Source organism: Dipodomys merriami, unplaced genomic scaffold (assembly GCF_024711535.1).
Source record: "Dipodomys merriami isolate MVZ:Mamm:240054 unplaced genomic scaffold, mDipMer1.0.p SCAF_1, whole genome shotgun sequence".
Classification (NCBI taxonomy): Eukaryota; Metazoa; Chordata; class Mammalia; order Rodentia; family Heteromyidae; genus Dipodomys; species Dipodomys merriami.
Window position 1 is genome coordinate 16,039,116 of NW_027202270.1, and position 27,853 is coordinate 16,066,968.

Consider the following 27,853-nt stretch of genomic DNA (forward strand, 5'->3'; position numbering starts at 1 on the left):
GGTTAGGGATTTAACTCAGTGGAAGAGCACTTGTCTGGCATGTGCAAGGCCCCAAGCTCTGCAAAAAATAAATAAAGAGGAAATCTGGCAGGCACCAGTGGCTCACACATGTAATCCTAGCTACTCAGGAGGCTGAGATCTAAGGACTGCAGTTCAAAGCCAGCCTGGGCAGGAGAGTCCATGAGATTTTTCTCTCTAGTAAACTACTAAATAAATAAGCCAGAAGTGGTGCTGTGGCTCAAGTGGTAGAGCACTAGCCTTGAGCAAAAGCAGCTCAGGAGCAACATCTAGGCCCTAAGTTCAAGCCCCAGGACTAGCACGAACACACACACACACACACACACACACACACACACACACACACACACACACACACACACACACACACACACACACACATACACAGAAACTTACCTAGAACAAACCATTGTGAGGTAAGCCAAGCTAGAAAGACAAATACTGTATGTTTTCCCTTATATGCATAAGCTAGATCTAAAATATACCAAGTCATATACCAAGGCATTCACACACAGTAAGACCAAAGGAGGTCACTCTTAGGAGAGGAACACAGAGGTGCAATGCCTATGTGCATCTGATCATACAAAATAGTATTTATCAAAATGGACTCCAAGAAATGGAAACAGGAGGGGTTGTTTTCCTTGTTGCTGTTTTCATTTTCTTTTTTTTTTTTTTTTTGGTCTTGTTTGTTCATTTTTCTGTCTTTGAAAGGGTAAAGGGAGGCACATAAATGGAGGGCCAAAGGGTGAACAAATCAGCATGATACTCACTAGACACTACATTAAAATGAACTATACAAATTGTGGGTTGGGGTGGGAGTCATAAGCTGGGAGAGAGCCAGGAAAGAGGTGACATTATCCACAAAGAAATGTACTCTTTACCTGACTTATGAAACTGTATCCCCCTCTGTACATCACCTTTATAATAACAACATATACATGCATGCATGCATACATACATACATACATACACACATACACACATACACACACATACATGCATACACAAAGAATCCTGTGGCAGGTCAGCAGGGAATCCATCCTACTTGGGCTGTCATATCTAAGTAGCCACTCAAGGGTTTTTACAGGAACTGGCTAGAGTCACTGCATAGGATTGTTTAGGAAGCTTGTAGCTCAGCCCTGGATGGCACTTCCCGTAGGAATTCGCAGGTGCTCAAGTTCATTGAGCTGCAGCAGGCAAAGGTGTCTTAAGTTCAGATACTGTGGCAATTTGCATGGTAATTTACACTGCAAGCCTTTGTCCCCCTGTCATCCTGAAGAAGCTCCTCATAAAAAGAAAACCACTTCAGTGTTTACAGTCTGCTTGACAGTCTCCCTAACTTCACCCCTCTTGCCAGACAGAGCGGGAGGGGCCGAAGGGGGGAGCGGAGGGGGGGAATTATTGTGGCGGCTGGTGTTTTTGACATTATTCAGTAGAGGGGTTAGAAAGAGGATGGAGTAAAGTCACTATTTGGTGATGCTGTAAGAAACCTAATATTGGAAATGATTTGTGATTAGCTGCAAGTCAATCTTTCAAGCTACGACTTTTTAAAGAAATATATATATGTATATATTTCTTCCAATGATATAATGCTCTACAATTTCCAAATATGTTTTGCACTTCTTGTTTCTAGTGGAGGGTGGAGAAAACTTGATGCTCAAAAAAAAAAAAAAAAAAGAATTCCTTCTTGAGAATGAGAATTGGCACACACACACACACAAAAAGACCATGAGAAAGCTCTCCAGAAGGAAATAAGGGTAGATGGGGAGGGGGGGAGACCTTGGACAAGTCATTTCCTCATTCTAAACTCCAGGATGTTTTCTAGAAAGTAGAGATGACTGAGAGAGATGCTCTGGAGAGGCTAACGTGCTCTGCTGAGGATGATGGTAATGGTGTTGCTCACGCTGCTAATGGTGATGATGATGACAATAATAGTGAGGGTGGCCCGGCATGTGACATATATCAGTAGTCCTAGCCATTCAGAAAGCTATGACATAGAGATCATTTGAGCCCAGGAGTTCAAAGACAGCCTGGGAAACAATCAGATTCTAGTTTAAAAAAAAAAAAAAAAAACTAAATGGTTGGTGATGGTATTGGTGGTGATATTGGTGACTCCTACAATTCTCAGTCTCAAGAAAGAATCTTTAGTTCTCTAACAGAAACCTTTCTTTTCCTGCCAGAGACAGGAAACAGAACATATATTTTTATTAAATGGGGAGCATTATATCAATGGAAGAAATCATTTTTCAATAGCTGCTTAAAAGATCAACTTGCAGCTAATCACAAATAGTTTACAGTATCACTTTTCTTAATTGTGGCCATTACCATAGTCACGATGGCCACAGCGGTGATGGTCCTGGTGACAATGACCATGACCTTGAAGTTGAAGATGATGGCAGCTGGCCTGTATCAAGCACTAATGCTACACCAGACATCAGGTTAAACACTTACTGTGCTTTCCTTAAGTTTCACAATAATCCTGCCAGATTGGGTCCTCCTCCTACTTCATATATGAGAAAACTGAGACTTGTCTGGGGTTGCCAGAGAGGCTCACTAGTAGAGTTCCTCCACAATAAGAATGAGGCGGGGCTGGGAAGGTGGCTCAGTGGTAGAGTGCTTGCCTTGCATGCCTGAGGCCCTGGGTTCGATTCCATAAGCGGAAAAAGCTGGAAGAGGCGCTGTAGCTCAAGTGGTAGAGCTCTAGCCTGGAGCTGAAGAGCTGAGAGACAGCGCCCAGGCCCAGAGTTCAGGCCCATGGCCTCCCCCACTCCCCAAAAAAAAGACACAATAAGAATTAGGCTCCAAGTTCAACTCCTACTATCATGGTTGGTGGTGGGAGAGGAGTGTGGGAGGGGGGAGGGAGAGAGAAAGTGAGGAAGGGAGGCAGGAAGGAAGGAAGGAAAGAAGGAGGGAGGGAGACAGTATTCATCGGTTCTCCCTTGTTCCATTCCCATTTTGAAAGTTTCAATAACCACAGTGTTCCTGGAAAGAAAAAGACTATCAATCAGCCACTTGGAATGCAGAGATCAGAAAGATTAAGGCTCAAGGCTACCCTGGGGCAAAAAGTTATCAAGACCTTGTCTCAATAACTTAAGATAGGTTCAGTGCTGCGTTCTTGTCTTCCCAGCTATGCAGAGGTCATCAGTAGGGGGATGGAGACCTTAGGCTGACCCTGGAAAAAAAACCCAAGACCCTATCTGAAAAATAACTAAAGCCAAAACAGGTGTGACTCAAGCAAGAGCATGCCGGCCTAGCAGGTATGAGGCTCTGACTTCAAACCCCAGTAAAGTGCCCCCCTCAAAAAAGAAAGAAAAAAAAAAACACTGAATATGCAAAGCACAATAGCATAATAACTTGTAACATCAAAGAGGCTTGAAGCTCAGAGGCTTTGTCTCTGTGACCCTTGAACATCCAAAATGAAGAGTTCTGCCACCTGAACAGCTCTGTGGGCTCGTGGAGAACAGGGCTGCTGCTCCCACATGAGAAGCAACATCCCCTCCCCACCCCCAGAAGAAGGCTGTGCAGAGAGTCTAGCATCAGTGCTTTGTCAGTGTCTGTAAAGCACATGTCAAGGAGGAGCATTAGGAATAAATCCACCCAGGAGTAATGAGCTAAAAAATGCATTTTGAAAAGGCAAGTACCGCCCATGACAGCATCAACCAACCTGCCAGAAGCACAAGCAGACAGAAAATTCTAGCTTTCCACTAATGACAGTGTACTTTGTTTTACTTTCAAACACCTCAAAAGAACAACCTGCTCAAGGTGGGTGGCAAGCTCCACTTGACACCGATGGGAAATGGCGAAAGATATTCACAGCTTCAGCCAGCAGATCCCCGGGAGAGCAGAGAGAAAACACACAGGCCACCACACCCAGCTCTGGAGCTCTAGTGCTCAAGGGCCTGTGATCTAGAAAGAGCAAAGGAAAGAACTCCTTTATTAAAAGCCAACAACAAGCCTAGCGCTGGTGGCTCACACCTTGCTACTCAGGAGGCTGAGATCTGAGCACTGTGGTTCAAAATCAACTGGGGCAGGGAAGTCCATGAGACTCTAGCTCCAATTAACTACCAAAAAGCTGGAAATGGAGTTGTGGCTCAAGTAGTAAGCATTAGCCTTGGGCAAAAAAGCTTAGAGACAGCGTGCAGGTCGTGAGTTCAAGCCCCAAGACTGGCAGGCAGGCGCACACACACACACACACACACACACACACACACACACACACACACACACACGCACGCACGCACACACACGCATGCACCAATAACAATGGAGTCATAAAAAGGACACAAAGCAATGATATGATTCAAGACATGGCTATTTTCATTTTTATCATTACCTAGCATTTCTGACCATCTTGTCTCCTAAACTAGAAACTCCTTGAAGCCAGGGATAATCTGATTCATTGCCATTTACCCCCACAATGGCATTGTATAGTACAGAGTTAGTTGAACCTGGCCAATGGTCATTCAACCAAGAAAAAGCAATTCTATGTCAGCCCACAGTGGAGGCCCCCAGAGTCATCTGGGCCAAAGATGACCATTGTTGAACCTGTCCACCTTTCCTCTTTGGGCAAGATGTGTAGAGGGAATCACAATCTCCCTTAGCAACTATCTCATAACTAGTCATAATTTCAGAATCAAATCAATCATAGAGATGACTACAATCACTTAAACAGAATCCACAGGCATCCACGGAAAGAAAATTATTCTCCCTGTAGCAGAACTTTAGAGCCTGAGGTGCTTTTGTCAGCTCCCTTCCAGTTATAAATATGCTCTCCAAGAAGCATTAGAGTCACAGTGATAGACACAAAAATAAAGAATGGTCTCAGTAACACAAAATTTGCTTCGCAGAAGGGTAAGCCATTAGCCAAAAAAGCTGGCAAGCAAGTGCACAGAGCGGGAGGGTTGCTCAGCAGGCCCTGCCCCTCTGCTCAGATTAGCTGAGCTCAGCTTCACAATCTGTTCCTGATTGGCCAATCAGGAATTGGGTAAAACATATTTACGTAAGGTGACTTTGAAAATAAGATTAACAGGATACAAGTAATCGCAATATACCTGCACTCTCTGCTATTTCTTTTTTTTTTTTTTTTTTTGTCAGTCGTGGGGCCTGAACTCTGGGCCTGGGCGCTGTCCCTCAGCTCTTCAGCTCAAGGCTAGCACTCTACCACTTGAGCCACAGCGCCATTTCTGGCTTTTTCTGCTTATGTGGTGCTGAGGAATCGAACCCAGGGCCTCATGCATGCAAAGCAAGCGCTCTACCACTGAGCCACCTTCCCAGCCCTCCCTCTGCTATTTCTTGAACAATCTGAGGTGTGTCTTAATGCCATCTTGAAAAGAAACTATTTTAAGACAAACCCTTACATTTCAAAAACCCTACCTTATCCCAAAGCAGCTCCTCTCTTCCTTAACAAGAGCCAAGTCACCAAGCCAAACCAGAAACTTTGAAGGAACACACTTTTTAACAGAAAAGACATTTTGTCCCATAACTCCGAAGAAGCAGATGTAGAGACCCTGAAAACTGACCCTCAAGGACACCCCCAACAAGTCACTGAAGAGCTAGGACTTGACCTCCAATCTAGGATACTGTCTCCATTACACCCCAATGTGCCCTTTGGTAGTGCCGTAAGACGGGAGTAAATATATATCATACTTATTCATTTTATAGGAGATCTCCAGATACCTATTTAAAAATCCAATTCCATACTAAGTCAGATATCTCCAAAGCAATTTTCTTAATATTCACAAACACACACTCACACACACATACACACACACACACACACACACACCTGCTAACAGATACTGTGCCAAGGACTCCTTTGTGTGCTTTCAGGCCTCACTTCCACCCCTCTGTGCTGAATGACAGAGGAAGCTGGAACCCCAGATACTGTATCTCTCAGAGCCCCTTGGAGTCTACAATGTGAGGGAAAGGCAGGAGATTGAGAGTAGATGTTATATTCATTTTCTGTGACTGCGATGGTAATTGAGCACAAACTTAGTGGCTTCCAACAGCATCCAATTGCCAGCTCACTCCATTCTGTAGTTCAGAAATTGAGTGAGCTCAGTTTGGAGGCTATTTAGGGTCCCACAAAGCCAAAATCAAGGTGTTAGCCAGCATGAGCTATCATTTGGAGGTTCGAAATTCAGGGTACAGCATTGTTTTGTGATCATTAGGCTCTCTATGTTATCCTTGCTGGCTATTTGCTAGACCTTCCCGGTTTATACAAGCTGCCCACATTCCTTGGCTTAGGGCCCCTTCCCTCTTCGCAGCCAGCAATGGTGCACTGAATGCGCTCATGTTTTAAATTTCTTCCATTTCCCATCTGGTTTACTCTTTTTTGTTGGGGTAGTTTGAGTTTCAGTTTGGGTTTGGATTTTGAGACAGGGTCTCACAATTTAACTCATGCTAGCCTCAAACTCACTATATATAGCCCAGGTTTGCCTTGAACTCAAATCTCCCTCTCCTCCAGGCCCCACTGCCTCCCACATGCTGGGATTATAAGCATGTACCACTATGCCCAGATTGTACCTGGTTTACTCTTCTGCTATTAAGAGCTTCCATGATTAAATCCACACTAGGTAATCCAGGATAATCTCCCTATCATAAGGCCAGTTGATTAGCAATGTTACCCAAATTCTTAGTCTCTTTTCACATACGCATTATCTTCAAGGAGAGAATACGGGGACCCTCCTGGAGTAGCTGTGGGTCCCAGGGTCCTCCCACAAATGGCACACTCATAGCTGAAGCCTCTTCCTGCAAACCAGGAGCCAGATTGGGCAGCTTCGAGGGGCTGCAAACCCTTCATGCTCTGTGTCCCCTTTGGTGGCCTCAGTGCCCTGTGAATTACACCAGGGCCACAGAAACAAGTGTCTTCCCAGGCCCACTAATACTATGCCCACACTTGGGTTGGAGCTACTTCCTCTAGTTGTCACTCATGGGTCACATCACATGATTAAGCTAGATCTCTAATCATCATCTCTGAAGAGCCTGGCTTGTTTTCATTTCCCTGAGTAGACTTACTACTGGAGGTACCATGTGACAAAAGAGCCTCATGACCTTAAAAAGCACTGGGTCAACCAAATAAGGTATTGTTCTTTCCTGCAGGAACTCCTCAGAGCACTGGCTATAGGAACACTCATCAGAACTATCCACAAGCGATTCCCCCTTACAACAATACCATATGCCAGTTTCTTGCTGATTACAGCATCTTGTGGGCCTGGCATGGGTGGACCTTTAAGGAACATGGTGATACTTGAAATCCTCTCAAGCTATCACGTAAGCTCTGAGTAGCACCCGTTATTTGGTTAACCAAAACTGTAGCTATGTTTGTGGAATTGAGAATGGCATTTGGGACTCTGATACTGATGATGAGGGAAGTTCAGGCTCAAAGGTTAAACTTGTTTTCATACTTGGTTTTCTTTATTTTTGGTGGGGGGGGGTGGTCTGGTCGTGGGGCCTGAACTCTGGGCCTGGGCGCTGTCCCTCAGCTCTTCAGCTCAAGGCTAGCGCTCTACCACTTGAACCACAGCGCCACTTCCGGCTTTTTTCTTTTTTGCTTATGTGGTGCTGAGGAATCGAACCCAGGGCCTCACGCATGCAAGGCAAGCGCTCTACCACTGAGCCACCTTCCCAGCTCATACTCAGTTTTCTATGGCCACCTTTCTTCTAGGTATCCAAGGTCATCTCGGACAAAAGAAAAAAGAAAAGACAAAGACAGCCATTACTGAAGGAGCCCCAGTTTGGCTTCAGCTCTTGCCTTTAGGGGACCCTCACTAGAGACATGGATAGTGGACTTCATTAACTCCCTTCTTGAAGCTATTCTGCCTCATCTCCCACAGCACCACTTTGCTACCTAAAACACCTCCTACTTCATCACCCCAAGAAAACAGATGTGACATCAAGGGAAACCTCAAAGAAGAAGAAACAAACTGAAGGAGCCACCAAGCATTCCACAATGGAACAAGGGTCACGTCACACGTTCTCCTCTTGATGAATTCTCATAGTCATTAAAAATGGCAATGATGATGACTTAGCAGCCACATGGAAAATGCTTATGATTTAATTAATGCTAAGTGGAAAAATGCAGAACGCAAAATGATAGCTACACTATGATTATGGCTCCTTAAATTATATGTTCATGCGGACAAAGACTGGAAGGGGGAAAAAAATTAAAAGAGTTTCATTCTCCGGGTATGTCAGTGGTGGCATGGGGGCTTTCTTCTCTCTCGCTATATTTGGCTAATGGTTCCATAAGGCCAAGCGGAAAGGAAAACAGGCTTGGGAATGGGAGGAGGTGAAAGGAAGAGAGAGGCATCTAGGCGGCCTGAGGATAAGAAAGTTGGATCAATCTAGAAGGACAGGAATAGTCAACCTGATTTTGATTTCCCAAAGCAACTTGATTATTTTACTTCTTAAAAGACAGAGCATCATACATTTGAATAAATAACTAGGCCCTGCCAGGGGGAAGACAAGCTTTAGGGTACTAATTCAGTAGGGCTCTGTCTTCATCCATTTGTCCACTTGAGCTGCTGGAAGTAACAAAACAACATAGACTCAGGAGCCTCCCATTTCCTCACAGCTCTGCGGGATTAATATCCACAGACTTAGTGTCTGGTGAGGGCCTGCCATTGGTTCATAGATGGCAACTCCTTGCTGTATCTTGGCGTGGTGGAAGTGATAAAGGAGCTCTCTAAGGTCTCTTTCCTAGTGACTAATCCTTTTCTTGAGGCTCTGCTCTCATGACCTGATCATCACCCCAAGATTCAGGCCCCAATGTAATCACCTTGAGGGCTGGGATTTCAACAAATTCTTTTGGGATAGTCACAGACTTTCAGCACATTGCAGATTCTAATCCAAAGGGTGGCTCCACATTCCCCATGCCTGGAGGGTTATTACAATAGGAGAAAGAGAAGGTAAGAGGGGATTTTTACTAAGTACAGCTGAGATTTAAAAAAAAATCCTTCCCAAGAGGGACCAATAGGATGGAAACTGAATGGGATTCATCCATCCAAGGTCATATCACTTCTCTTCTGAGAAGTCCCTTAGCAAAAGGATCTGCTGGCTGTAACAGCCACAGCCCAAGGGATCATAGGATCTCACCAGTGGACCACCCTTAGTTCCACGCTGGAACTCAGGATGCTCACCTCAGGAAGTCTAGCAATGACCAGTCTCAGAACTAGTCACCCCAAAGAGAACTGGTATCTAGCTCCATGAACTTAGGACTCTTAAATCACAGTGAGCATGAAGACCATTCACAGAATGTAGAAAGGAGAACTGAATGCATACGGTACAGAAAGAATATTGACTGTGAGAGTTGCTTCAGGTCAGGAACACAAGCATGGGTTTATGTGGTAAGTGGAGTTCTGTCATCACACTTGGAGGTGCTTGACTGGGAATTTATCCTGGGGAGACAGAATGCACTGTGCTCACAAGCAGGTAGTATGGAGAGAAGTAAAAGGAGGACTGCTTCTTCAGACCAGAGGGACTCTGGCAAAAGGGACAAGAATGTTGGCCTCCAGGAGAAAGAACTTCTAGGCATCCAGCAGAGCATAAAGTGGGAGACAGGAGGAACAAAGCACCATCAACGAGATCAAGGAGAAAAGCCAAGGAGCTAGACAAGACCAGCTTCAGTCACCTGGTTGATCTTTGGGGCCACATGCTCCTGTCCCTACCCACTGCCTTCAACACAGGCACTGTTGAGATGCTAAACTTAATCCAGGGTGAAGATCTTGCACTCAAATAACTTGTTGGGGTGCTGGGACCCTAAGTCAATAGCAATGTCTGGGTTCAGAAAGGCAAATCAAGAAAGTAAGAGGTATGTACAAGGCCTACCAAAGAGGCTACCTGTGAATATGTTACCTTAAATGCAAAAGGAACCTTGCAGATGTAATATAGGTTATGAACATAGAAATGAGATTGAGATGGGCTCAGTAGCTCAAACACCTGTAATCTCAGCTACTAGAAAGGCAGCCCTAGGGAGGTTTGCAATTAGAGGCCAACCTGGGAAAAAAAAGATAGTGAGACACTGCTTCAACAAATAAGCTAGACATGGCTCAAATGGGCTCAAATGGGAGAGAGCCTGCCTCTCAGGCATAAGGCCTGGAGTTCAAACTCCAGCACAGCTAAAAACAGAGAAAGAACTGGGGAGATGATCCTGAATAGCTACCAATATGCTAATAAGTAGGACAAAGAAGGCCATATGATGACAGAAACAGAAGTTAGAGTGATAGGAGGCCATGAGCCAAGGAGTGTGGGCAGCCTCCAGCACCCGGAAAGAGCAAAGAAATGAATTCTTCCCTTGAGCCTCAGAAGGAACACAGTCCTGCTAACATCTTGATTTAATCCCAGCCAAACTGATTTTGGACTTGCAACTTTACAGCAAGATAGCTTTGCAGATAGCAACATTATGTTAGGGTGAACCACCACGTGTGGCTTCTTTGTGATAGCAACTATAAGAAACTTCCGAAGGCCAGGTAAAACCAAATAGGTTGGCCTAGTGGTGCACACTGATGGACACAACACTACTGCTGAGGCAGGAGGATCACTTGAGCCCAGAGATTCGAGGCCAACCTGGACAAAAAGTTCTCAAAACCAGTAACTGGAGATGGTGCTGCATTCCTCTCATCCCAGCCATGTAGGGAAGCAGTCCAGCCAGCCTAAGCAGATAGTAAGAGTCTATCTCAAAAATAACCAATAGAACAAGGGACCACAGAAAGGCTTAACTGGGAGACCACCTGTATAGTATGTGTCAGGCCTCCCGTCCAAAGCCTAGTATTGCCCCACTCCAAAAATAAGCAGAACTGTACTACCTACCCCATACAGTGGGGGCAGGAAGTCCATAAAGATGGAGCAGAGAATGTGTATGTGGTGGGGAAAGCCAATCCCCCTACACAAGCACCAAGAGGATGTTTCTCTACCATCCCAATGTGCTCCATGCATCCATCCTATACTAACCCAATCATCCAAGTGCATGAGCATATAAAGGACCTGCTGGATAAATTATGCTCCATCGATACTATAAAACACTGGGCAGCTTCTTAAAATGATGATATGGACAATATAGATCTATATTTATTGGCACAGAGATGTTCATAATACATCATTAGTCCTAACAAGCAAGCATTAAACAGTCTATATACACACAGAGAAAGTCCAGAGGTATGCATTGCAGATAGAAAAAAAAAGTTTACTGTGATTATCTCTGAGTAGTGATTTAGGGACTTGGGGGTTATTGTTTGGTGGTGGTGGTGGTGGTGGTTTTGATTGCTTGCTTATCTTTTTTTTCTAAATTTTGTTTAACAAAAAGAAATATCTAGCTGAGTGTCAGTAGCTCGTGCCTGTAATCCTAGCTATTCAGGAGGCTGAGATCTGAGGATCTTGTGAAAGCCAGCCCAGGCAGGAAGGATCATGAGACTCTTATCTAATTAACCATCAAAAGCCAGAAACAGACCTGTGGCTTAAGGAATAGAGCACTAGCCTTAATTGAAAAAGCTAAGTTTCAGTACCCAGGCCCTGAATTCAAGCCTCAGTACCAGCAGGAAAGGAAAACGAAAGGAAAGGAATTGCTAGGGAAATTTTAAAGGTGGGAAAACTAAACTTGTATGATGTGCTTGGCATGGTAGCACATACCTGTAAGCCCAGCACTGGGGAGGCTGTGACAGGAAAATCATGAGTTTGAGGCCAAAGTGGACCAAATACCAAGTTCCAAGCCACCTAGTAAAATCCAAAGAAAGAAGGAAGGGGAGGGGAGGAGAGGGAAGGGAAGGGAAGGGAAGGGAAGGGAAGGGAAGGGAAGGGAAGGGAAGGGAAGGGAAGGGAAGGGAAGGGAAGGGAAGGGAAGGGAAGGGAAGGGAAGGGAAGGGAAGGGAAGGGAAGGGAAGGGAAGGGAAGGGAAGGGAAGGGAAGGGAAGGGAAGGGAAGGGAAGGGAAGGGAAGGGAAGGGAAGGGAAGGGAAGGGAAGGGAAGGGAAGGGAAGGGAAGGGAAGGGAAGGGAAGGGAAGGGAAGGGAAGGGAAGGGAAGGGAAGGGAAGGGAAGGGAAGGGAAGGGAAGGGAAGGGAAGGGAAGGGAAGGGAAGGGAAGGGGAGGGGAGGGGAGGGAAGGGAAGGGGAGGGGAGGGGAGGGGAGGGGAGGGGAGGGGAGGGGAGGGGAGGGGAGGGGAGGGGAGGGGAGGGGAGGGGAGGGAGGGAGGGGAGGGGAGGGGAGGGGAGGGGAGGGGAGGGGAGGGGAGGGGAGGGGAGGGGAGGGGAGGGGAGGGGAGGGGAGGGGAGGGGAGGGAAGGGAAGGGAAGGGAAGGGAAGGGAAGGGAAGGGAAGGGAAGGGAAGGGAAGGGAAGGGAAGGGAAGGGAAGGGAAGGGGAGGGAAGGGGAGGGGAGGGGAGGGAAGGGGAGGGGAGGGGAGGGGAGGGGAGGGAAGGGGAGGAGAGAGAAGAAGAAATCTTTGGACATACTCACAACCTGACATACCAGATATGAGAGCTCTACTTAAATTTCACTCATATTACCATTCAGTCATGTGAGGTGCCTATCTATGTTTTTTTCAAATTTAAAACCTTGAAATTGTTCCAAAGCTACCCAAATCAAAAGCTTTAGGCTGGGACTTGATGCAGATGCGGCTAGCTCTGGAGAAGATGCTCTTCCATCACAGGACTCCATCATGTTTGGGGCTCCAGGCAAGCAGGGATCCAGAGGAGTCAAGGTGGAACAGAATGGTGAGAGGAAAAGATTCGGAAAGTAGAGTGATGCCTTCAGCTCTACTCACACTTTAATTCCTTATTGTAGTGAAACAGGGATGCTGAATCTAACAGGCGCCATCTTGGCCACATGGTGGATGACAGTGTATTGGGTTTAACTGATGCCATTACGGTGGAGGAAGGGGGAAGTCCCACCTCCCAGGTGATGAGCATGCCTGAATTCTGAGAGGCACGACGGGTAGCGACTTGGACCATAGGTTACTGGACCTGCCAATCTTGTATCAGAAATTCTCAATTTCCCTGTGACTCAGCCCCCTGACCTTACCCTATTTAGGGGCAGACCAGCTCAGGCATCAGCAGGCCATGCTTCCTGTTTCCAAGTTCAAGTCTCCCTGCCTCCGGGCCAACATGTCATCCAACTCGAGCTCCCCATTGGAATTAATTGGTCTGGTTTGTTGGTATTGTATTTCTGCTCTTTCTTTCCTCTCCAGCTCTTATGGCTCAGTTTTCCAAGTGTTAAGTATATTCGCTGGGCTGCAGATCTTTGAGACAGGAGTCCATCTGCAGACCACTGGCACTCCAATAAAGGCTACAAATTTGACCACTCAAAATGGAGCTTCCCTGTTTTCTCACCATACAACAGTAGGGGAGGGGAAGAGCAGTTTATGCATTGTGGGATAATTATCAACATCCCCTGCCTTTACCCTCTAGGTGCTTTAACAACCAAAAATATCTCCAGACACTGCCAAAGATCCCCTGGGAAGTGGGGGGGGGGGGGGGGAGAGAGGAGCTCACTCTGGCTACGGACCACTGCACTAGAAAATTCTACCACCAGGCTGGCATGGCAGGGTTCTTAAAACACTGCTTGATATTTGCTATATAGATTCACACATAAGCCAACCATGTGGTTCCCTCCACCATGTTAGACCTGTCCTCTGAAACTAATCCTTTAGTCCTTATTATTCTGAACTGAAACCACTCCTTCAGGCATTGTTAATGACAACGTTCTAATTGGTGAGTCCCAAGTGACAATCGTGATTATTGCCCTGATCTCCAGGGAGGACAGAAAGTTAGGGTGTACCATTCCAGAATCGGTCCCAAAATAGGCCTTTCTCCACCCCTCCTGTGGGGGTTCGTCCATGCTGCGGCATTCCCTGAATTAAAAGTAAGCAAAGCTGTTTGTTTCTTGTAAATACCAAGCTGTGCAGTCATTACAAGCTTGCTTGGAGATATCAGGGCTGACACTTGCTGTACATGCAGAGTTTATGGGGGACCACCCACAAAGTCAACTCAACGCAAAATGACACTACTAAGTAATCTAATCCCAAAATGTAGATTTCATTCCAACAAATTGCACACAAGTGGTCTCCTGCTGGTTTAACTGTTGCCTGGAAAGGCAAACCCAACTGCATTCATGGTGAGTATGTTAACACAAAGCATCGAAACCAGAAACAGAGAATGAAAACACCATGACTGGGGCTGTCCATAAAGAGAAATGAACTGCTTCTGTGCAGAATTCAACTAGAGTTAGAAAATAAGGTTGAGGGGGCAGATGAATGGAGAGAAGAAGGGTGGGTGAATACGGTCATAATAGTCAATGTACATTATGCAAAAGTAGAAGCAGGCAACTTGAGAGGATGAGTGGTGTTGGGATAGATGTGGGGAGAATGATGAAAAGAGGTGACACTGATTGAGATGCACTGTACTCAGAAATTGACATGTTGACTGGAAACCACTTTGCTTAATTACTTGAAGGTAGTCTTTTTTAAATAATATAGAAAGGAAGAGAGAGGAAGAGAAAAGGAAAGAAAGAAAGACAGAAAGGAAAGAAAGCAAGAGAAAGAAAGAAAAAAGAAAGAAAGAAAGAAAAAAGAAAGGAAGGAGAGAGAGAGAAAGAGAGAAAGAGAAAGAAAGAAAGAAAGAAAGAAAGAAAGAAAGAAAGAAAGAAAGAAAGAAAAAGAAAGAAAGTAAAGAAAGAAAGAAAGAAAGAAAGAAAGAAAGAAAGAAAGAAAGAAAGAAAGAAAGAAAGAAAGAAAGAAAGAAAGAAAGAAAGAAAGGGAAAGAGAGAGGAAGGAAGGAAGGAGGGAAGGAAGGAAGGAAGGAGGGAAGGAAGGAAGGAAGGAAGATAGGGTTGAGCATATAACCTTTGTTCTAACTCTAATTCATTTTCTCTTTGAACCAAGTAGCAAAAACAGTGAGAGAAAATTCTCTTCTTATATCAGTCTTATATACTGCTCCCGGTAAGGTATCCCGTTTTGAGATAAACCAAAATTTGTGGGAACCAGCACCCTGATTTCATCCCCAACTAGCACGTATATGTCTTCAGCTCCAAAATACATAGTTCCCAACCTGTACGGGGAAGGGAATTTATTCAACACACACACACACACACACACACACACACACACACACACACACACACACACACACACACACACACACACACACACACACACACACACACACACACACACACACACACACACACACACACACACACAGAATTAGGTATATAAATAATGAACTGATGAGACCTCAGATTTCTTTTTAAGTGTTTCAGCAGGTAGAGTCCAACCACAAGTTTACTGTAAGCCAACAATTTGACAAGGTTGCCTGAAAGGTTGATCCATCTTAGAATGCATTAATAGAATTTACAGCTCATGTTAAAGGGAGTGACAGTCTTAAGGTCAGATGCTCTGGCCACATGTGGAGAACAGGTGTTCTAAGATTGACACTTAGGTGAACACCTGTGGTGTTCAGCCCCTACGTTAGTTACCTTTCTCATTGCTATGACAGAATGCCTGACAGAAACAACCTCAAGGAGAAAGAATTCATTTCAACTCTAAGTGTCAGAGGTTTCAGACCCCCGTCCTTGGCTCCATTGATTCTGGGTTGCTGGTAAGGGACAACATCATGGTGGTGAGAGTCTGGAGAGAAGGAAGCTGTTCACTTTGTGGCATAAGGGTAGGGATCTGTTCCAGCTCTACCCAACTCCTAAAGTTCCTACCACCTTCCAAAATAGCGTCACCAGCCTGGGATCAAGGATTCTACACGTGAATCTATGGGGGATATTTCATGTCCAAACCAAAACAGCCCCTCGGGCATCCATTCCGCTCTTTAGGCCACTGTGGTTGGGCACCATCTGAGGCAGAAAAGCTCCTCCAGGTGAGCTAACTTAGTTGGGTCTACCAACATATGTCAAATGTAGGTCCCTTTGCAGTTCATCACCCTGAAAACAAGAACTAAAGTCTTCTCCTTCATCTACGTCCCCACACGGCCCTGAAAACTGTGTGAGGCACATCATGGGCAGTCCATCTCTAAAACAAACAACGAGGCGTCTTTAACTCTCATTTTTTGCATGGGGAGCAGCAACTGTGTCTTTCTCTTCTCCATTTCTCCCTACTTTACCCTGTTATACTAAAATAAACCTTTGCTAAAATTAAAAACAAAACGTGTGTCATTTAAATCAGATGGTTGTTTTTTACCATATGTCATAACCCATTAAGAATTTGTTAAATCATTCATTAAACCCATCATCCGTGTTTTTCTTCGTTAGGAAAAAATACAAAGAAAAAAGTTGGCCTATGAGAAAAACATTTGGCTACTGCTCTGCCTTGACAACTCCTCAAAACCAGGTCTCCCCGTCTCTGTACCTGTACCCCACAGCTGAATGTGGTGGGAAGAAGATCACACAATCACACCTACCAGTCTTCCTGTGATTCATTTCTATGTCCTCCTCTGCAGGCCTAAATGGCCATCCTCTCTCCTTCTCCTCCAGGACCTCTTCTATCATCTTTACCCTCACCAGGTCACCTGACCTCCTACCTCTCTGAGAAAACAGACACACTCAGGAAGACTTTGGGTTTCTCATCTCCCTGTCTCCATGTGTTTCCAGAGACTTGACCTTCCTCATCTTACTATGAATGGACAATCTTGCTCCTGTAGAATGCTGAATTCTCCTGGATTCCACCCAATCCCATTCACGGACATGGCTCCCGCAACCTTCTCCTATGTCTCTTCCATTATTGTAATTTTCCTTCTCTCTTATTCTCATTGTTTTGTTTCTCCTATCTTAAAAAAAGTGAGCATCTCATTCTACTTTCCTTCCAATGACCACCTATGGAATCTGATTCCTTTGCAAGATGTCAAAGGATCACCTCTGACCTACATTAATTTTAAAAGAATTCCAGGATGAGAATGCATTGGTCATTTATGAGTGAAATGATTAGCTAGCTACAGCTCTTCCTAATACACAGTTTGTCCATATCTTCCTTTCAAGAGTTGTTGATAAAGTCTCTTTCAACAGGATAACATCCCCTGCCCAGGATACCACCTGGGAACAAGTCAAGGCCATCCTACTACTACAGGCAACCGGAAACCTCACTTACACTGCCCCGCCTTGCCCAGCATAGACCTGGACCCTAAAGACCCCAGCTCCAGGGATTCCTTGATGCCCCCAGGCCAGCAGGAAGTAGCCAAAAGAGCCCAAGACACCCGTTGACTCTGATACTACTGTCATGGAAAAAGGAGGACCTTTACCAACCAAACTGTCAAGCAGATGCTTCTTGGACAGTACTCAGCCGAACAATGAAGTAGGGACCCCTGACTACTTTGCCCCTTAAAGCAGGAAGTAGCTCCAGAAAAAAATGACATCTGCCCAAACACACATACACACACACACACACACACACACACACACACACACACACACACACACACACACACACACACACACACACACACACACACACACACACACACACACACACACACACACACACACACACACACACACCAGCCTGGTTCTCCCTATTTTTATTAAACAACAGAGAAGGGAAAGTTAGTATTATGCCTACCATTGGCCCTCAGCTCCACCCAGACCTGAGCTCCTCCCAGCCCTAGAGTTCCTGCCATCCAGCTGGCCCTCCCTCTCTCCATTCAGCCCCACCTGAGCTCCCATCTACCTCACTTTCTGCCCCCAGACTCTCCTGCCACTGGGATAGTGAAGGGCGCCATGTGCTCCCTCTCTGGGTGAAATATGGCTCCTCTAATAATAATCTAGTAATCATCTTTCTTAAAAAAAAAAAAAAAAGAGTTGATGGTACTCCTTTGCTGAATGCTCTCCTCACATTCTCTTTTCTAACACCATCAACCACATGATTATGTCCATTGATGCACCAAAATTGGTCTTGCCAGTGTCACCACTGGCATCCATTTAGCTGAATCTAACTCAGGTCTCAGTGCTTAGCCTACACATCATTGGACACAGCTTCTCCCTTTCTCCTCCTTGGAACATGCCCGTGGCTTGGTTCTGAGGCCACTGCACCTATGGGGGCTTTTTCTCTTACCTCATCACTATTCCTTTTCATTCTTCCTCATGAACGTCCTTTGAGTTCCCCATCCCCTCATACTGGAGGGCGTAGGGCTCAGCATTTGGGTCTCATCTCTGCATGCCCTAGACCCCTGACAGTCTCATCTGAAGGATTGACTCCTTGCTGCCTTATTCCCCTAAGTCAATCAAAGCACCAGGTGTGTGCTCATGTGCTTGTCCACAGGAAGATCATTCTGACCTTGGCCCCCAAGAGACAATAAATAGCCTTTCATCCCAGGTGGATCTCTCCACTCTGGGCCTGGCCAAGGACACTGCCCTTGGCCTCAAAGAAACCATCACCTATGTTTTATTTTCTGTGTTCTTCTTAAGACCTATATAATAAGCCCACCCCAAAATCCAGTCCCATGCACAACCTCCGAACCCATGGGAAGGCCTGTGCCCCTTGCTGGCAATAAGCAGGCCTAGCCTGTTGACAATAAAGTCCATCCTATTCCTTTTCCATTCTCCTCCATTCCTTATATCCATTGATGATTTATCAATATCTCTCTCCAACTAGAACCTCTCTCAACTTCCAATACATAGATCCATACACTTAGCCAACCTCCTCAACTGTGTTCTAGTAGACACAGCCAACATAGAAAACCTAACTCTCCTCCCCCACATCTGTTCCCATGTAAAAAGCCTTTCTCGGCTCAGTTGCTGGAAACTCAGTCCATCCAGTTATTCCAGCCAAAACCTCAGGGCATCCTTACTCTCTTTTCTTTCACACTCTGATTGTAATCCAGCAGAACATTCTGTTGGCTCTGCCTTCAAAATTATTATACCCAGAATCCCACGAGTTCTCACTACTTTTAGCCATACCCTCCCCCCACTCCAAGCCATCATTGTTTACCCCTGCTCTGTTACTTTGCTTCCTCACTGTCTATACGAGTCAGAGTGATCCTATAAAAAACATACATCAGGTTAAGTCATTCTTCTGCTCAACTCCCTCCAGTGGTTTCCAACTACTTCTACTCACTTCAGTGGAAGGACACCACCCCAACCAATATGCACCTATGTCTGTCAACCCTGCCTCCTCCTGCCACGAGCACTACAGATGCCATTAGCTTCTGCTCTGATGAATAGATGTCATTGATACAGACAATCCGTTTATTAGAAACTGTTAGAGCCAGCTAATCATTTCATTCATAAACGACCAACTAACCTCATCCTGGAAATCCTCTTGACTAATTCAAGTCAGGTGTGATCCTATGACCTCCAGGTGAGCAGTGGGGTTTCCAATTTGCCACCCCAGAGCTATCCATCCCTCTGGCTTTAGAGCCCTGAATGTTCCATGATCTTTCCTTCCTTGACAAATCTCCAGTCACCCAACTCCACGCAGGTGCACACCTCAAATCTGTAGCGGCAGCAGCTCCTGCTGGCATGGATGCAGCTGTTTCTTTTCATGAGCCTCTTTTGTGCACTGACATATCTGAAGAGAAAAAAAAAGAAAAAAGAAAAGAGGGGGAGCATATTGAATTTCAGGAGATGAACCAGCTGGCTTAAGAGAGAGGAGGAAGGAGAAATGTCACAGTCAGTGGGATGCTTTTCATGAGAACATATTTCCAGAAATCCCAGTCCATATGGGGTGTTGCACAGCGTTAATCTTGCCCCTGAGATATGGATTACGGAGATTCTGCCCATAAAGATTCGCGCGTTTCAAATAGCCCTCCACGTCTGGAATGTAGAGACAGCTTAGGAGCTCAGAATCTGAACACTGTCACCAGAGCCCACTCTCTGGTTTCAAATTCACTTTGCTTGCTTTCCTTATTTCTGTTTTTCTTTTTTTTTTTTTTTTGTCGTTTTCTTGTTTTATTTTTTCCAGGTGTGGAGAATAGTTAAGTGGCCACAACATACTCTTACTTAACAATACCATTCCTGACTGCTTGAGGAATGGAGTTAGCTAAATTGGTACTAAGGCCAACATGCGACTTTTTGACCTTATAATTGCAAATATGGGGCTGTTTGTTTTTTCAGAAGTGTCTAAAACATGTGGGACAGGTATAATGTTTCCACATGAGACAATGTCTCTGATTTGTTCTGATATAAACAAACTGCTTCCCACAGCTGCATCAAGACTATTCCTTCTAGTCTCATCTTTTTTTTGAGCAGGCCAGGCTCAGAGCTTTCCAGATATACCTCATGTATGGCACAATCTTAAACAGACACTTCTCAGTGCCAGAAAAAATAGCATCCTGGTCCAGGAAGACACGGAAACTACATCTCTATTAAATAAGATTATTATTAACATGGCGGAGGGAGGTCTTTTTGTTAGTGATTGAATGTTCGGGCTTTGCCCAATTAAAGCTTTGAAACAAATAATAGTAGAATCCCTCGGCGGAGCTAATTGCCACAGCAAATGACACTGGAAATCTTGGGGGCCGGGGGGAGGCTCATAACTAGATGAATGAAATCTAAACTAAGTTGTCAGCACAGCATTTGATCTTTTGATCTCAAAGTGCTCCTGCTCTAAATTTCAGAGCCTTGAACTTGAATGAAGCCATACCTTCTTCTGCCCAACTAAGCCAAAATGAATTTTTATTGAAACCCAAATCTAGTGGCTGCTCTCAACAAAATCTGAGTCCTAAATGAACTATGAGACTTGTGGGTAGGGATGGGAGGGGGAAACAGGGAAGGCAAAGGAAGAGCTACATCGTCCAAAAAGGAGAAGTACCTGAATGGTGAAATGGTAACCCCTCTGTATAACACCACAGTAATAATAAATACTACTATATTAATTGTTAATTAAGCATATAATACTGATTATATTAATATATAGTTATATTAATCTATTATATTGTATATGACATAGTATATTATGTATGACATATTGTATTATGTATTTATTATATAATAATATTATAACTATTATTATACACAAGTCCAGACAGCGCCACAGGGACGGAATGAAGCGAGCTCCAAACACACTCAGCCGTTCTGGGCCTGCTGTCACTTGCCATTCCTTTGGCCCTTGGCCTAGTTGATGAACACGAGGAGCCAAGGGTCCAAGGCCTCTGTGATCAGTGAGCTCTGCTTGGGTTTCCAGCGTCTCTTACCTGATCACCTATCCCCAGATATAACCCCCTTCTCTTCACAAAGTAGCCAGCTTCATGATGCTCCACAAGCCCCCCATCACAGGCAGGGAGGGGATTTCTCTACCTTTGCTAAATGCTATAGTTTGGGTCTTAAGTGTCCCCCAAAAGTCTCTGGAGTTTCCTCCTTGGAAGTGGTGGAAAGTGGAAGAGGCGGGTCTAGTGAGAGGTCAGGATTGTGAGTTAACTCTCTCCTCTCACTCCCAAGAAGGTGAACAGTCTCCCTCCACCATAACTGCCACAGGCCCAAAGCAATAAGACTAAACTCTCTGAAACCGGGAGCCAAAATAAATCTTTTTCTTTGTAAGTCATTTATCTCAGATATTTGTTCTCATAGGAAAAGCTGACATTAAAACAGCCAAAAGATTTTTCTCTATTGACTGGAAGCACCAACTGATGTGGTATCATCAAGGAGTAGAAAGGAGCCGGGCACTGGTGGCTCACACCTGTAATCCTGGCTACTCAGGAGACTGAGATCTGCATATAGCAGTTCAAAGCCGACCCCGGCAGGAAAGTTCCTGAGACTCTTAATTAACCACCAGAAAACCAGAAGTGGTGCTATAGCTAAAAGTGGTAGAGCACTAGCCTTAAGCAAAAGAATTCAGGAACAGCACCCAGGCCCCAAGTTCAAGCCTCACAACTGACAAAAAAAAAAAAAAAGATGGAAAGAAAATAAGGCTACTATAGATTCTAGATTGGTGAACAAAAATATGTAGTGCAAATCCCATTCAAAGGGTATCATTTTCATATTTTAATGCAATATGTATACATTTGTACCTATCATAATATCATTAAATATCCTCATAATAAGCTCTTGGACAAGTATAATGCCTCACAAAGTACTTTCATACATGCTAATACTTTTAATCCTGTTAGGTATAACACAGGCATTATTATACTATTGCACAGATTTTTTTAATGAAAAAAAAATACAGAAGATGAAAGAGATCAAGTAAGTAATTTGCCCAAGGTGATTCTATGAAGCAATTAGAGAAACACCCATCTCAGATCCCAGCTTCCTCATTCTCAAATGCTTACATCCACACACAGTTTTCTGGACGAGTGGATTTTGATACTTGCCCCTGGAGAAATATCAAAAAGTTCAAAGTTTCAACTCTGATCAATCACACATGGGCAGATAAAATGGCAGGAAAAGAAGCATAGATCTTTTTCCTCCCTCCCTGCTTCCTATCCTAACTCAACATAACTATGTTTATGTACTGTGGCAAAAAGAGCTAATACATCCATTCACTGGTAGTTCTCACAAGCCACTTAAGGATCAGCAGACCAAGAGCCAATCCTCGCCTTCCTTTTTTCCCCTACCCAAAGGGCCACACATGCTCCCTAGAGGAAAAGCCCTTTCAGGCACAGAATCATGCTTACTTCCTGTTTGCTGTGCACTATAGAGTTCAATTCACTTAGCAAGTGTTCATTTATTGTCTACCCTATTCAGTCTGCAAAAGTAAGAGCTATCCTGAACTAGAACAAGAAACATGATATGGACCAACTTGTTTTCTAATTTTGCTCACTCACCTCTAAAAGGACATGAGAGAAAGGATGCTATGTCCACAAAAACAATGGCCTATGCTCTGGGATACCTATCAATTTCTACTTAAGGAATGTTATACATACAATATTCTTTGCCACTAAACTTAATAGCATGTAAAGAGAATAAGTCTTAGTTTGCACCCCTGGGATTACATTAAGAGTCAGGTCATTTTTAAAGCAGTTTTATTATATGAACGTGCTAGGCAGGATGGCACCTGTTCAGACTGCTGAAAGATTATGGATATGTCAGGAATGGAATAGGTAGGAAAAGGAATAAATATAAGAGCATGAACTTTTCTTTGGCCAATCCACAGCAGACATCATCAGTGGATCACAGCACCATCAACCCATGAAGGACTCTGATCCTCTTAGATACCATACACTTCAGGTAGCTTCATCATTTCTTTTTGTATTGGCAAGCAAGCTGCTCCCTATTATCTATTCTTATATTCTCATAATCCTTATAAGAAATCAGCATTTGGGCTGAGAAGGTGGCTCAGTGGTAGAGTGCTTGCCTTGCAAGCTCAAGGCCCTGGGTTCAATTCCTCAGTACCACATAAGCAAAAAGAAAAAAACCGGAAGTGGCGCTGTGGCTCAAGTGGTAGAGCGCTAGCCTTGAGCTGAAGAGCTGAGGGACAGCGCCCAGGCCCAGAGTTCAGGCCCCACGACCAGACCCAAAAAAAAAAAACAAACAAACAAAGAAATCAGCATTTCCCATTAGGCCTAATTTGTGGTGTTTCTTCAGGCTCCCCTGAATCCAAGGTCCCTGATCCTCGATTACCCATCCAGTGCAGGTCTCTTGGATTCTTGACCTCAATTCTTGGTTAGTATCTGCCCTCTTCCTATATCAGAGGTCAGAATATCTTGGCCTTTGATCAGTGATTCTGACTAGGCCTAGTGCCTGCCTTCAATTCTTGCTTCCTGACTGGATGCCTTCTTCTCATTTCCCTCTTCTGACTCAGATTTTCCTACCCCACCCCTGGAGCTCAGCCAGGAAGTGCCTCTGCCATGTAAAAGATTGTCCTTGAGGGTACTTCAGAGTGTAAGGACACTGAGAAGCTGAGATAGGCGTGGAGGAGGTAAGAAAATTAAAGAGTTCTAAAGGAGAACGAGAGAAGCCAGTTGATTCTCCACCAAAAAAAAACAAAAAACAAAATCTCTCTTCAAGCTAAGGGAGTATATCTGAAGGTTGAGCCCAATTTTATATATCCCATCAGAAAACAAGTGGAAGATTCCAGTCCTGGCTTTTTCTGCTTTAGGGTGAAGTTTCTACCTTCAAGGTAAAGAGCAGATGTTTTCTAAGCTCCCAGGGATTTTTCTGCCTTGTTCACACCTTCAGCAGACAGTTCATTGCAGTTTTAATTTATACGGCTCTGTTTCACTGGTGGGACAATAACTCTCACTCCACTTTAAATCACAAAATGGTGGCACTGGAGAAAACCAGGCTGTGCTTCATCACACCTAGCTTTGCATCCATCCCTGTCCTACTTGTCATTATGCTTCACAGATTGCCTGAGGCCAGACAATGCAGCCAATCTCAGATGGGTGAGTAGCTGCCAAGAGAGGCCCCAACATGACTCTGGAAGGGGTACATTGGGCTCAAGCCATTTCTACCAGTGACTCACCAGCTGCATCACTTTCCCTCTCTGGGCCTCAGTTTATTCATCCTGTAACCTGGGGGAGGGGCGGTGATATTAATGATTCATCTGGTCCCTTCCAGCTGTGACATTTATGAAACTCTTATTTGTGAAAAGAGATTTTTTCAATCTCTGTGCGGCTTGTACTGTCCAAAGCCTGGGAAAAAAAAAAAAAAAACTTCCCACAATCCCCCTGTGTTGCTTCCCCCCCGCCATTCAGGCTTATACCAACAGAGGGAGAATCATTCCCAGCTGCTGGCAGCCTAATCCAGCTGCCATGTGGGGAGTTTTGTTATGCCTATTTCACAGTGGGTCATGTCAAGTCAACATGTATTTCTTAAGTGCCTCTGACAAGCCCAGAAAGAGGGTGGACCCCTCTGGGGCCTGGATGACTTCATCTGTGAATGAAAGGCTTACCCTTGCTGGACTTCTGAAGAGCCTCCAGCTCTGAAGTCCTGAGATTCAGGATTCCACTGAGGGAAGAAAGGCTCGGCCCCACCCCTGACATGGCCCAGGCCCAACTCCTTTCAAAGCCTGTGCACCTGGGTCCTCACATAGGCAAAACAACCCCAAGTCCAGACATAACCCATGTGGGGATGAGGGAATGAGGTGTGTGTGTGTGTGTGTGTGTGTGTGTGTGTGTGTGTGTGTGTGTGTGTGTGTGTGTGTGTGTGTGTGTGTGTGTGTGTGTGTGTGTGTGTGTGTGTGTGTGTGTGTGTGTGTGTGTGTGTGTGTGTGTGTGTGTGTGTGTGTGTGTGTGTGTGTGTGTGTGACAAACACAGAGTCACACCTCTGACACTTCTCTATGGCTAAGTCCCAGCCCTGTCTCCCTTCCAGTCTCCCGCTCACTGAGCCACAATGAGGTGAGGGAGGAGAGGGTGCAGATGCTTGTCTACATGTGATTTGAAGAAAAGTCCTCACATACCCACAAAAAAAATCTCCTTCACAATCCTGCATGAAGTTCTTGTCACAAGCAGTCAGATTCTTTGCATGCAGGCATCTTGCTACCAGAAGTTTCCCAGTAAATGCAACTGGACACAGAAGAGCTGTATATACTCAAACTTGGACTTCTTTGCCAATGCCACATTTGTCACCTTCTATTGCTCCTCCCCAGCTCTCCAACTACCGTGCAAAGACTTCTGACAAACGCAAGGACTCTCCCACCATGAAACCTAATTTACAAAAAAAGAAGTAAATAGAAATAAGTAGTATGGGCTGGGAATGTGGCTTTGAGGTAGAATGCTTGCCTAGCATGCATGAGGCCCTGGGTTCGATTCCTTGGTACCACATAAAAACAAAAAAATAAATAAAAAATAGAAATATTTTTTAAAAAAAGAAATAAGGAGTATGCAAATGGGCATGCCCTTTAGATTTCATTCGGCTTGGTTTTATGGCATCAACTAGTGAAATACATAGGAGTTGGTGCAGGAATTCGTTGCAAAGGATGAGGGGTATTGCGAAGGTGATTTTCAAATCCCCAGCATTATTAGGGTCTTTAAAGAATGAAATTTCTCACTATGTGGAAAATGAACTATGCAACTTGTGGGCAGGGACGGGAGGGAGAAACAGGGGGGGGAGGGGCGGGGAAGTGAAGGAAGTGGTGACATTGTCCAAAAAGAAATGTACTCATTACCTGGCTTATGAAATTGTAACCCCCCTCTATACAGCACCTTAGCAATAACAATAAAATTATTATTTTTTAAAGAATGGAATTTCTCCCTTGGGGGAGTTGAGGCTCCATCACTGTTTGTTTGACTTGGCCACATAAACGTTTCCTTAAATGACTACATATGTTTATTATTTAAATTTGAATGAAAAAAAATTGATTTTGAGTGAAGTTCTGAAGGGAAAGTGTAGATACACAAACAGGAACCATAGATCTACAGAATCAGGAAGAGCTCTCTGCATTCCTCCTAAAGGCGAAAGAAGAAAATCTGGCTTCTCACTCCCTGCTGAACAGGATTTTGATCAGGTGGAAGTCTTCCCCAAAAAGAGCTGCTAGATCTCAAAGAGAAGGGAAAGGAGGCTTCTTTTTTCTAAAAAAAAAATATATATTTATTTATTTATTTACATATTTTGTTTGTTGGGGGTATTTTTGTTGATTGGTTTGTTTGTTGCTGTACTGGGGCTTAAGCTCAGTGTCTGGGTGCTATCCCTGAACTTTTCATGTTCAAGGCTGGTGCTCTACTCACCTGAGCCACAGCTCTACTTCTAGCTTTTTCAGAGATAAAAGTCTCACAGACTTTGCTACCTAGGCTGGCTTCAAACCACAATCCTTAGATCTCAACCTCTGAGTTGCTAGTGAAATAAGGATAGTTTGTAATTGTAACCCCTCTGTACGGTATTTTGACAATAAAAAAAAGAAAGAAGGAAGGAAGGAAGGAAGGAAGGAAAGAAAAGAAGGAAGGAAGGAAGGAAAGAAAAAAGAAAAAGAAAGAAAGAAAAAAGAAAAAGAAAGAAAGAAAGAGAAAGAAAGAAAGAAGGAAGGAAGGAAAGAAAAAAAGAAAGAAAGAAGGATACTGGGTCTAACTGGTGCCATCTTGGTCACATGGTGGAGGATATGGAATTGGGTTTAACTGGGGCTAGAATCTTCCTGGTAGAGGCAGGAAAGTCCCACCCCCAGGTGATAGGCATGCCTGAATTCCTACAGGCAGGGGCAGGGACTTGTATAATAGGTTACTGAACGGCCATTCCTGGGCCATGAACTCCAGAGACTCTTAAGCTCCCTGGGACCCTGCCCGCTAACCAGCACCCCATTTACGCCCAGACCAGCTCACGTGCCTTTGCACCATGCCTCACGTGTCCTGACTCTTCTCAGGTCACCATAGTGTCTCACTTCAGCTCTTCATTGGAGTTGATCTGATTTGTTGGTGGTTTTTCTGCTTTTTCTTTGCTTTACTACTTTCATGGCTTCGTTTTCTAACAATGTTAGTTTTTTAACAATGTCTTCAAGGCCGCAAGTTTTCTGGGGACACTTATCAGCCTGCCATTGCTGGCTTTCTAATAAAGACTCTAATTCAACCTCTCAAATTGGCTTCTCTGTATCTAGTGACTGAATTCCCATGCAACACTAGGATTGCCACTAGCACCCAGCTGCAGATACTTTGGTGGTGGTGGAGGTGGTCATGGGGCTTGAACTCAGTACTTGAGCTCTTTTGCTCAAGGCTAATGCTCTACCACTTTGAGGCACACAGCCACTTCCAGTTTTCTGGTGGCTACTTAGAGATAAGAGTCTCATGCCCTTTCCTTGCCCGGGCTGGCTTTGAACCACGTTCCTCAGATCTCAGCCTCCTGAGTAGCTGGGATTACAGGCCCCCAGTGCTGGACTTCCCTTTTTTTTCTTCTTCTTCTTTAGTAGACTTAACTGCATACCACTATAGCTCATATGCTGATGACCTAATTCTCAGCATGACTGTATTTGGTTATGGATATTTAAAATCATAAGTGTATAGCCCTAACCTGATAGTATTGGTGTGTTCATAAGAAGAAAAAGAGACCAAA